Source organism: Lepidothrix coronata, unplaced genomic scaffold (assembly GCF_001604755.1).
Source record: "Lepidothrix coronata isolate B3197 unplaced genomic scaffold, Lepidothrix_coronata-1.0 Scaffold42, whole genome shotgun sequence".
In the NCBI taxonomy this organism is placed as follows: Eukaryota; Metazoa; Chordata; class Aves; order Passeriformes; family Pipridae; genus Lepidothrix; species Lepidothrix coronata.
The window spans coordinates 4,658,824-4,670,849 of NW_016690222.1; positions in this window are offsets into that span (position 1 = coordinate 4,658,824).

Genomic DNA, 12,026 nt, shown 5'->3' on the forward strand with positions numbered 1-12,026 from the left:
CACAGAAAAGCCATGGGAGTGTGGGGGCAATGTTGGCAACCCATATCCAGGGAGAGTAGATGAGTGGACCAAAGAAAATACACAATGAGAAAGTAACAGGTATAGACATAGGAGAGCAAAACTGAGGTCTTCTCTGTTGGGAACATCTCTTTCTCAAAAGCAGGAAAGCCAGGCAGAAAGCTGCAGAGACAAGAGAAAAGACAATTAAGGAGAAAATGGACCACAAAAGTAGTGAAGATACTGTTTGGCCTGACTCTGCTACTGACTCACTGCAGCCAGGATGCCTTCTCCATTGGTCAGCTGTGGCAGGTTTGTCAGATGAGGCTCCTGTGTTTCTCAAGCCTCCCATTCTCTGTGATCTCCTCCCTTTACCAAAAGCCATGAATTATGTACCAGCTAGGTGAGGATACAACCTTTCTAGTGGTATCCTTTGTGTGTAACACCTCTTAAATGCATTTTTCTTGTGAGTTGTTTACTCTTCATCTTGATTTTCATCTGACTGCCCCCATCATTATGGGGACACAACAAAGGGTGGCTTAAAATCTGATGCAAGCTGCATCACTCCATCACTCATTATGCCAATCTAAAGCGTGATCTAACTGTGTAATGGATCTTTCCTATGAAAAGAGAAAACTGTAGGAACCAAATGAATAGGGAAGCAGGAACAGGAGTTGAGAGAAGGACCTGGGGCTGACATCTCAGGGTAGTCATAGTGGTGGTCGTCACTGCAACAGAAAGAGTACAGAACTCCATGATAAAACTTTGTGAGTCATATTCTTCTCTTCTATCTCACTGCCATTTCAGCTTTCTGGCCTCTCAGGAAACATGGTTGTCATTGTCCTTCAAAAGTTTTTTATCTAACTCACTCTTAATGAGCATATTTATATAAAAAACCCCTGTGCCTAACTGAAATTATTCCTTTGTTACATCATTAAGTTTCTTCCCTTGATTAAATATTGATGTTTACTGAGTATCAGTGAGAGCTCTCTTTTGTTCCCAGTTGGACTTAATGATCTTAAAGGTCTTTTCCAACTTAAATGATTCCATGATTCTGTGATTGTGAAGCATAAAAACATGGTGGTGGTAGTTTTTTTTGGCATCGGTGTCTGTCTGCCAACCTTTGTCTCAGAAGTATCTGGAAAAAAAAATAATTATTGTGGTGGATTGACCCTGACTGGACACTAGGTGCCCAACAAAGCCACTCCATCACTCCCTTCCTCAGCTGAACAGGTGAGAGAAAATATAACAAAAGGTTCATGGGTTCAGATAAGAACAGGGAGAGATCACTCACTAATTACCATCACAGGAAAAACAAACTCAACTTGGGGGAAATTAATTGAATTTATTACCAATCAAAATCAGAGTAGGATAATGAGAAATAAAACCAAATCTTCAAGTCACCTTTCTCCCACCCCTCCCTTCTTTCCATGTTCAACTTCACTTCCGATTTCTCTACCTCGTCCTCATCAGTGGTGCAGGGAGATGTGGAGTGGGGTTTATGGTCAGTTCATCACGTTATCTCTGCTGCTCTTTCCTCCTCATGGTAAGGACTCCTCACACTCTTCCCCTACTTCAGTGTGAGATCACTCCCATGAGAGATAGTCCTCCACAAACTTCTCCAAGTCCTTCCCATGGGCTGCAGTTCTTCACAAACCGTTCCAGTGTGGGCTCCTATCTCTCTCCACAGGGCCACTGAAGAGCCACAAGCCACAAGCACAGGCTTCCTGTGGGGTCATGGCCTCCTTTGGACATCCACCTGCTCTGGCATGGGGCTCCTCTGTGGGCTGCAGGTGGATCTCTGCTCCGCTGTGGACCTCCGTGGGGCAGCCTGCCTCACCATGGTCTGCACGGGGAACCTGTTACGGCACCTGGAGCACCTCCTCCCTCTCTTTCTTCACTGACCTTGGGGTCTGCAGAGATGTTCCTCTCACATATTTGTATCCCTCTCTGCAGGTGCTGCTTGGCAGCAGGGTTTTTTCCCTCTTTCTTAAATACATGATCCCAGAGGTGCTGCTACTGTCACCGATGGGTTTGGCCTTGGCCGATGGTGGATCTGTCCTGGAGCTGGCTGGTATTGGATCTAGCAGGGGAAGCTTCTAGCACCTTCTCACAGAAGCCACCACTGTAGCCCCGCCCCAAACTAAAATCCAGTATAAGCATATAACACACCAAATTTATTTTAACAAAAATGCTGTCCTTCAGAGTTAAAATGCTATAACCTGGGTGTTCATACACCCTCAAACTTGCACTAAGACAAATTCCTATCTTCTGTATTTAAAATAATTGTTCTGTGAATGATTCAGATCAACCACATTGTTACAGTCAGACAGTCCATGAACAGTTGGCATGACTGAAAAATCACTGCTTTACAGCTATCCATATTTTGGTGCTTTCAATTTTGAATTGCCTTCTTGTGTCTTTGAAGAGTTTCTTATTTTAAGAAAGAAAACTACTGCTTTTAAAATCACATGAGCCAGCATATTTTCTAAACTATGATGGTGCCAGACACAATGTGCTTCCGATGCCACCATTAGCCAGATGATAGATGAAAGCAAGTTCAGCAAAGCCAGAAACTAAAACTCAAAAACTACTCAGGTTACTAGGACACAGGCATATTAACTGCAGCATGAGCTGAGTGCTCTGCTGAATTGGGACCTGTGGCATGAAAGGCTATGCTGAACTTTTCACAGAAATACTGAAGTTGGCTCAGATCTGCCCACACTGTCAGATCAAACATGGTACAGCCAGTGTATCCTGCTGCCCCTGTATCACTGCTCTGTTCAGGCACTCTAAGGTGGTTGGGTTCAATGTTTCCAAAGCCCTTGGTCCATGCAAGCACATGTATGCTCCACATTGTTGGCACAGGATAGGTGTGACACCACGTTGTACATGGGCTGACAGTGTGTTCATCCTCATTCAGTGGCCATTAGCCCAGTGCATGACCCAGAAATTCCCCACTCAAAACCATGGGGCACTAGATTCCCACAGAAAGGACAAGTCCTGTGAGTCTTCTCCCCACCCAGAGGAGAAGCTGTTTGTAGGTGTTCGTCACAATCCCTGTGGCAAACGAAGGCATTAGCTCAAGAGCTTTCTGACTGCGAGACTTTGATCTACAGGATGCCAGTAAGTGTACTGAAAATATGCAGGGCTTTTTGGCCTGGAGAGAGGCCACAACTGAAGCTAAACCCTCACTGCAGTTTGGCATCATATGTATGTAAATTAATGATGAGATCTTACAGTTTGAAGCAGACCAAAGCAAATTCTGCCAGCCTTATTCTTTATTACAGAGGCCATGTGAAAAGGCACTCTTTTAAGGCAAGGAACACCCCTAGACTGGTTCTCTTAGCAGATCTTAAAACAGAACATTTTATTAGCTCCACTTAGGAGGAAAAATAGCATTACCTGATGTCAACACCGATTTTATTCTCCCTGTCAGGCCATGGTGCCATGCAACTAATAGAGTGGGTATTGGCAAGTAAATGCAATATTGATAAAGGTTCTTGCAGTTATACTGGAGAAGTTGCTCTATATTGTGTTCATGAAGACAATATGTGAATCAACAGAAGTCTGAAAGTTAATGAAGAAATATTAGGAGACAAGGAAACTTGTCAGCAGCTGATGTTTGTACAAATCCTCATAAGGGGATCCTTTCTATTTTTATGTACCACACGTCTCCATTAAAAAGCAATCAGCATTAATAACAATTATGTTTATTTTGTTAGCACTGAGATGTGAAGCAACCTCTCCTCTCCTGAGCCAGGCACCGCACCAGCAGCAGGCAGCCCCCTCTACTCCATAGTCTGGCTTTTGGAAGGGGGTGATTTGATGGGAGCCTTAGGCACGTGCTCCAGGCTTGCTTCTCTCACCCTAGTACCTTTGAGGGAGCACTTCAATACATTGCAGCAAGGCACCCAGAGGCAGGAGTTGCAGGGAGTTAGTTGAAGCACCACACCATCTGTTTGCCAGCACAGTCCTGACAGCTTTTGAGCCCACAGCCCACGCTCAGCCACGTGGTAGAGGTGTAGTTCCCAGGGACAGTAAGATTTCACACATGTCGCATGTAAAGCAACACTCAGATGGAGAAGAGAAACTTTGTCAGTGCTGAGAGGAAGAAGGGCCACATCTCCCCTTTCCTCCCTGGAAATGGGCTACCAGCAGCCCCACAGGCACGTTGGCCAACAAACATGTGGCTCGCCACCCCAGGCTGCTTCCCACACAGCCACAGACCATGGTGGGGTGGGTTGTGTAACCTTGGAGGTGCTGTGAAGGACCAAAACGGAGAGCTAGGGGTATTACTGTGGAAGTGTCTAGGGGAAGGAAACTCCAGGCTTGGGCTGATGAGGTCCTGGATGAACACCAGCTTTGAACAGAAGCTGGGACCACATGGTCTTCAGGGTCCCTTCCAGCCCAGGGGCTCTGGAGCAGATTCTCTGAATTCTTGGCAGAAGGTAGATGCTTTAGAAAACTTGAAAGGAAACAAAACTTTGTGGTGGAAGGGTTGACAGAAGTTGGTGCCATGGCAGCTGTGTGGAGGTAGGAGGTGACATACAAATTTGTAAGGAGTCAGGCTTTGTTACCTCTCAAAGCAGAGCAGCTTAAGAGGAGAAAATGAGCACTCATTAATGTAATTTCAAACAGCTGGTGCCAGACATGATTAAACTTAGCCTCTACCTTACCTGCATAAAGTAGTGAAGCCAAAAGTATACATCACCTTTTTGGTAATAGGTGCTTAAAACCTAAAACTCGGGCAGTCTCACTCACATATCCCTTCCTTCCACAGCCCCTGGCTTCTGGGAAACTGTTTTTCTTCTTTTTTTTCCCAATGTGCACATCTATTTATCATGTTTTTTGCATATTTTATTAATTCACATTGCAAATTACAATTACAGCTATTAATCCAAGGAATTTACTTGGAGAAAGCTGCTGTGCCTTGTTTTATTTTTTTGCTCTTAAGTTACACCTATGGTAAATATTCTGAATTTGACCTTTTTTATAGCTGTAAGATTCTTTCTTACGTGTATATTCTGAAACTGCACATATAGTAAGTTTTTGTTCTTGTCTATGCAAAGATCTATTCCCATGGACTTTGAGCAACATCAGCTTCTTGCTTAGTGTCTGTCAGTTTTTTAAAGAAAATTTACCGTTTTGCAGAATAGGCGTAGTTGCTTTCATTGTCCAACACTAATAACATCTTACTAATGATATTAGTTATTTGAATGGTGCATTAAGTTTATGAAAATTCTTCATGTTCATAAAATTTTCTAGAAACATCAGCAGGCCTCACAGATGTGAGTGAATGATAAGAAACTAGTACAAGGCAGTGGTGTCAATAAAAGACAGAGAAAACATAGAGCCATGTGCTTAATCCTCAAACACGAGTGCTATTCGGCAGTTTAAGCCATCTCATCTGCAGCACCAGAAGAAATAAACATGGTCTTTAGGGGAAAAAAGGTTCCTTTTCAACAGCAGACCGTGGTGCGCATTACCACTCTTCTTTCTCAGTAGGTCAAATTGTTTTTACTGCTGAAAACAAACATTTGCCTTTTCAATACTATTGCATTTGGGGTCCTTCAGGTGTAATCTGGATCTGGAATGAAATTTTCATTTCAGCAGTTTTTAATGTATTAGTATTAGCTCATTTTGTAGCTAGATATTCATTACCTTATATACACATATTCCAGGCTCTGAACCATAATATTTAATTTCTAAAGAATAAAATAATCATGGAGCTCTTAATTGTAGCTATGCACTACAGCAGAAAGAACATGGATTCAAATATCAAAATGGAGGCTTGAGTCTTTTCTTAGAATCAAATTTTCAGCCATGGAGTGGAGAATTCTGGCTTGCAGATCCTCAGGGTGCACAGTTAATATCTAGGAGCTACACTGATGGAGGATGCTAAGTTGCAGGAGATTTATATCTTCATTTACCCAGAGTTTCTTTGGTAGCTGAGTAGAGCTCTCATTTTGGCTCTGTACACAGCTCTGGAGTAATGCAGGCTTAAGCACCAGGACTTTTACTTGAAGAGTTTTGCTGTTAAATTGTGAGGGGCCAATTGGCTGGGGTAGGGTTAATTTTCTTCACAGTAGCTGGGATGGGGCTGTGGTTTGGATCTGTGCTGTAAATGATGTTGATAATACAGAGATGTTTTCATTATTTCTGATCAGTGCTTCCACAGCAGCAAGGCCTTTTCTGCTTCTCACCCCACCCCATCAGCAAGTTGGCTGGGGGTGCACAAGGAGTTGGGAGGGGACACAGCCAGGACAGCTGACCCCAACTGACACAAGGGATATTCCAGACCATATGGCACCATGCTTAGCATATAAAGCTGAGGGAAGAAGCAGGAAGGGGGAGACGTTTAGAGTGATGGTGTTTGTCTTCTGAAGTAATTGTCACATGTGATGGAGCCCTGCTTTCCTGAGGAAGGCTGAACACCTGCCTGCCCATGGGAAGCAGTGAATTAATTCCTTGTTCTGTTTTGCTTGTGTGTGTGGCTTTTGCTTTCCCATTCAATTGTCTTTATCTCAACCCACAAGTTCTCTCCTTTTTCTGATGTTCCTCCCCAACCCACCAGGGAGGAGGAAGTGAGCGTCTGTGTGGGGCTCAGTTGGTGGCTGAGGTTAAACCATACACTTACATAATAGATGACATTTCCAATAACTTAAATCTAAACATGTTTAGACAAATAGAGGTTTTTTTGAATCCACTGCCAAACTTAAGAAAGAAAACAACAACAAATTGCCTGGGTGGAAATTAAATGGATTTTTATCTATCATAAAACAAGTAGACCAAGAAACAGGAACATTTTGAATCAATTCAAATGTTCAGTTTTTATGCAGGTTAATTGCAAAATGAGAAATGTAATTTTAAAGCCAAATAACAAATTTCTTTCTGAAGGCATTGAAGTAATATTTTTTACTTTTCCAACATGAAACAATTAATTAAAATATCAAATATTTCAATATTTTTATAATTTTGTTCTCCTTGGTTTAATTGGAGCACATCGCAAAATTCAACTTCAAATTGTGTGTTTGTGCCGCCTCCCTCCACACACCCCCTCCCTTCACACACCCCCTCCCTTCTTACCACACAAAAATTAATTTTTCAGCTACGTCTGGTTAATGGACTGAGAGAATAACAAATTGCTCAGCATTATGTAAGAGGTCAAAGTACAGCAGTAAACACCATGTAGGTAGGTGTTCCCTATCCAGTTTCAGCAAAATGCATGCAAAGAATAGTTGGATTTTATTGTATTTATGTTATTGTCCACATTATCTCTTCATGCACCCTGAAATACAAGTCACTGTACACCGTTGACTGCCTACAGTCAACAAATGGGAACACGTCTCTTGCAACTCAGCAAAATACATAGTAAAGTGAGAAAATAGAAGCGTTTTACCCACCAACACATTTTCATTTGACTCAAGTAGACAGGACAAAAAAAAGATTTTTACATGACAAACTGAGCTGGATGTAATATTATCTCACTTGTGATAAAAGATGTAAAGGTTGTTATCTACTTACGTGAAAGTAAGAGAAAAGAGACAGATGAAATATTCAAATATGAGAATTGCAAAGCAAACCTTTACTCTTGTAGAAATATTAATAGAACTATGATAGGACCAGAGTTTCATTGCAAGCTTTCTTGTATTTAAGAACTCATGATGTTTTTTTAACATGCTCTGCATCAAAATTCACAGTGAGAGAGGCAAGATTCCCAGCTACTGCTGGAGGGGACAGTGACAAAGGTCTGATAGTTCCTTGTCAATGCTTCATAAACTGATGAGTGAATGACAGGAAAAACCTCTCATCATCAATTCAGGAAAGAGCCTTTAGGGAAGATCTTCCTCATCTGATTTCTCTGGGCCTCTGCTGATTTATGCCAGATGGGAAACAGGCCTTGTGTGATCAGACAACATTCAGCTGAAGAAGTTTGCAGCTGAACTCAGGAAACGGGTGGGATAGATGCTGTGAAGTAAAGAAATTGGCCCCTGGGATATGTGGGACATTTAGACTATCACTCTCAAAGGAAAATGACTCAGCAAAAACTTTTACAGAAACTGGGCATTGTATTTAAAGTATATTTTGCCTAGAAATCCCAGGTTAGCAGAGTAACATCTGCAGCAGAATAACAACTCTGCTCTCTACTTACTGGTAATGCTTTATGAGCCCCTAATTATGTGTGGTGCTGTCTATAGCACAGAACTAGTGTGGCTTATAATATAGATTTTATTTTTAGGAAAACATTTCTTCTCTTTGGATCATGTTTGGATCAGCCTCTTACCCCAAGTGTGGACTTTCATGAAGCACTCTGTACTGTTCTGCATAGGAAAAAGGTAAAAATCTGTGTGTGTGCCCTGCTCTCAGCAACAGTGTAACATGCACACCTTGAGGAAAGCAGTCAGCAGTTCCTAGGAATGTTTCCTTGGGTCTGTTTTGCCAGCCTCTTGGTAGCTCTTTCCGTTCGGAAATTAATGCTGTGGATACAGACATCTTGGGGGACAAAGCTTGGTTGGGAAGCTCTTGTCCCTGGTTGGTTGAGTGGGTGACTCAGACCTTCTTCATGAAATCTGATCATGCTCTAATCTAATTTAGCAGTTCCCTGACTCAGAGATCACTGGAACAATATGTCAGAAAACCAGTAACTACTGCCCCACACCTTGTCACACAGGCTGGTTAATGATCACTAAAATTAGGAACCAGCCCAGCACCTTTTCTGCCGGTAGCAATAGAGATACAATAAATCTTTTATACATGATAGCAAACAGTTTCCATAATTTAGACAATTCTGTTACTCTTTTTTTTTTCCCTTTTACATAGGCTAATTTTTCAGTTGTGAAATACAGAGTGATCTTGAAAAACTTCCTTTGAGAAATAATTTAAGCAACTATTTGGGCCTGATGCCTTCTTTTTCCTTACCCAAGCCACCCACAACTTCCTTAACAAATGACATCACATTAAGTAGTAGCAATGGAAACCTTTTCAATGCCAATCTCTTCTTGACAAGAGCAAAAAAAGTCTTCTGAATGAAGCTTGAACAAGAAACCAAGCCTACACAGAGCAAGAAACCAAGCCTACACTGTGCTCCGGTGTTAGTAAAACCACAGGTTCCTCTCTCTGAGCTTTACCAAGGGGTCTCACAGGCCACAGCACAGAGTTAAGGTTGACATCAGCAGCTGACCAAGGCATGGCTCAGCTGTCATGTGGCCCTGGAATTCAAATGAGGGAACCAGTGCAGCAACCTAGAAAATGGTTAAAGGAAAAAGAAGAGACCATCCATCTGTTAAATGTAGGTGTTTATTTTCATTTTCATTACTGGTGCTAACTATAGATTCTAGGGAACTGGAAATTGGCTGGTGGAGATCCAGAATGTCTTGTGTGCAACAGTTGAAGCACCTCTTCTCTCACATCTGTCCCTAGCACACAGTGTCCCCAGAAAAAAAAAAACAGACAGGATTGGAAAGGAACATCCTTTATTTTTCCTGTCAGATGCAGGACCTTTCTTCTCAGATTTCAGCAATAGGTGCAAGGAAGAAATTCTAATGGGGCATTTGTGTAGCTTGTTTTTCATGTTCTTGCTTGTAATGACCCTCTTGGTGGTGAAGGCAGCATGCGTCACACAGCAGCCATTTCCACTGCAAAGTCTGACTTGGGTACATGCATAGACACTAGAAAGCTGGAACGTACTGACACCTTTGGATGGGATAGGGGAATGTTTATTATTGGCTGTGGTACTGTGGTGGTTTGGATCTGATACAGGAAGGTCCTGCTGTGTCTTTCCCTTCTTTTAATATATGTATGAAGTCTCTAGGAAGAGTAGAAAGGAAATATTGAATATTGTATTAGTGATAGACAGCTGATATTCAGCTTCACATTGCTGTAACAGCAAATCTAGTCGGTGATGTGGAAGAGATGATCTCCAGCCACACAAGATGTTTACTTGAATGTGACTCATTCTCTGAGGCTCAGCTCCTGACCAAGCGAAATCATGCTGGTAGGGTTGCTGAAAACATCATCAGAAAGTAGTACTGAACTTCCCCCTCTGGTAAATGAGGGACAGAACTCCAGCAACATCTTTGGTTCAAGGCTGGTGCTAAGATCCCAAGAAGGCAATCCTATCAGGGAACATTTTAATTATATTGGCCAGGCTGAGGAAAACCTGGTGTTTTCTATCTGACCTTTGCAATTATTTATATAACCTCTGGTACTTTGCAAAAGGGAAGATTATTTCTTGTGTTTGCAGAGTTTGTGCAGGGAGAGCCCCAGCTCTCTGTTTACCACTGCGTCACCAGCTTAGCATCAACTTGATCAATCCACGTAAGCTGTAGCCAGTTAATTCCACCTCCGCAGCAGCAGTTCCCTCTCATTGCCAGCTAACCTCTGGCACAGAGCGCTGCAAATGCTCTTGCCATACTGCAGACAGAAAGTCCCTGCTGGTTTATGACCAGTTCTTACTGTAACTGAAGCAGCTTATGAAGGTTTTTATGTACTAATTGTCATCCAAATTGTCACACTGACTGTTCGTTTTTACTTTACATGCTGGAGTGGATTGTGAGCTGCAGGAGGTAGAAAAATAGGCCAAATCAGTTTCTGCTTTGAATGGATGATTCGTATTTAATTGAAATGCAACCACATGTTAAATCTAACTCAGAAAGTCTCCAAAATTTAGGCTCGGGTACAAGGGAAGTGTATCTAAAATACAGCTCTCCCTTTCTAAATATTCATCATCTTCATCCTCAATTTTCATAGTAGTTCACTTACTGGTTTCTTTGAACAGAGTCCGAGCATTTAATTATCAAAGGATGCATGCCCTGGCCCAGGGTAGAGTGAGGCTGGAACTCCCAAGGGATGAAAGACAGCTGCTCAGCACTCACTAGTTTCACTAACAGTTATGAGAATTAGTGCAATTAGCAATTGTAAGATAGAGGAGATTCTCAAGCTGACAGTTTTATCCAGGGAGGCTAATTTTAATCTTCCTGAATGTAGGTTTTCCTGCAGAACAGAATACTGGGAGCAGATGCTGCCCTAGAGAGCTCAGATATTTTTCTTGGAAGAAACCCTATGCTCCTGTGAAATAGTTAGCAGGGGTCTGATTTGTCTCTCATTTCTGTAAACACCCTAGTGTTTACAGCAACATCACAATGTTAAGTATTACTGTACCACATCCAGATGTCCCAACTCATGAAAAACTTTATGAAGTCAACAGGAATTCTTCTGTGGATAAGGCAAGCTGTAGCTTGCTCTAGATGGATGTAACCAGAGACAAGGTTTACTCTTAGTTGCACTGGCAGGAGCACAAAAAAAACTCCATAAAGCTCCAGATTTACAGTGGACTGACTGACAGCGAAACATGTCCCCAGATACTGAAACATACCCAAAGGAAAAACTTGTTTAAACATCTCATTGGAAATGTCCAGTAGCACACCTTAACTTTTGACCTTTCCCTTCGGCTGTGACTTCTGTTTAGCTTTTAACTGTCAGAAGTCCAAATTTTCCCTTTTCCTTTGCCATATGAATGCTTAACAACTTTTGTTCTATTAACACACCATCTTCCTCATTCAGGATACCACGGATAGCTAAGCAATGGAAAACTAGGTGTAACAATAATTTCTTACTTGTGTGTGCACGTGTGTTAGAAAGAAAAAGTTGCTCCCTTCAGGCATTACCTATGCACTCCCACTTCTCTTACTGCAGTTCTACTTCACACACTCCTGTTTTCCACCTCCCTGGATGAGGATTACAGGTCCTAGTCATCACCAGCATGCACACAGTTCCTCAAGCTCACTGCATGGGTACTGACACAAGGGAGCATACTTTGCACTATCAGCCAGGAGGGAGTCAGGAGCCAAGGTTCCGACTCAGCCTTCAGTCATGTGTTTATAGGCAGTGCATCCTCACCTACCCAAAGCCTGGCTGGCAAGGCTGTCAAAGCCAGAGGGGGCTCCTGACTCCTTCACAGAGAAACCTCAATATGAAATGGATGTTTTCAGGGTGATTCCATTGAGATCCTACCATTCATTTCTCAC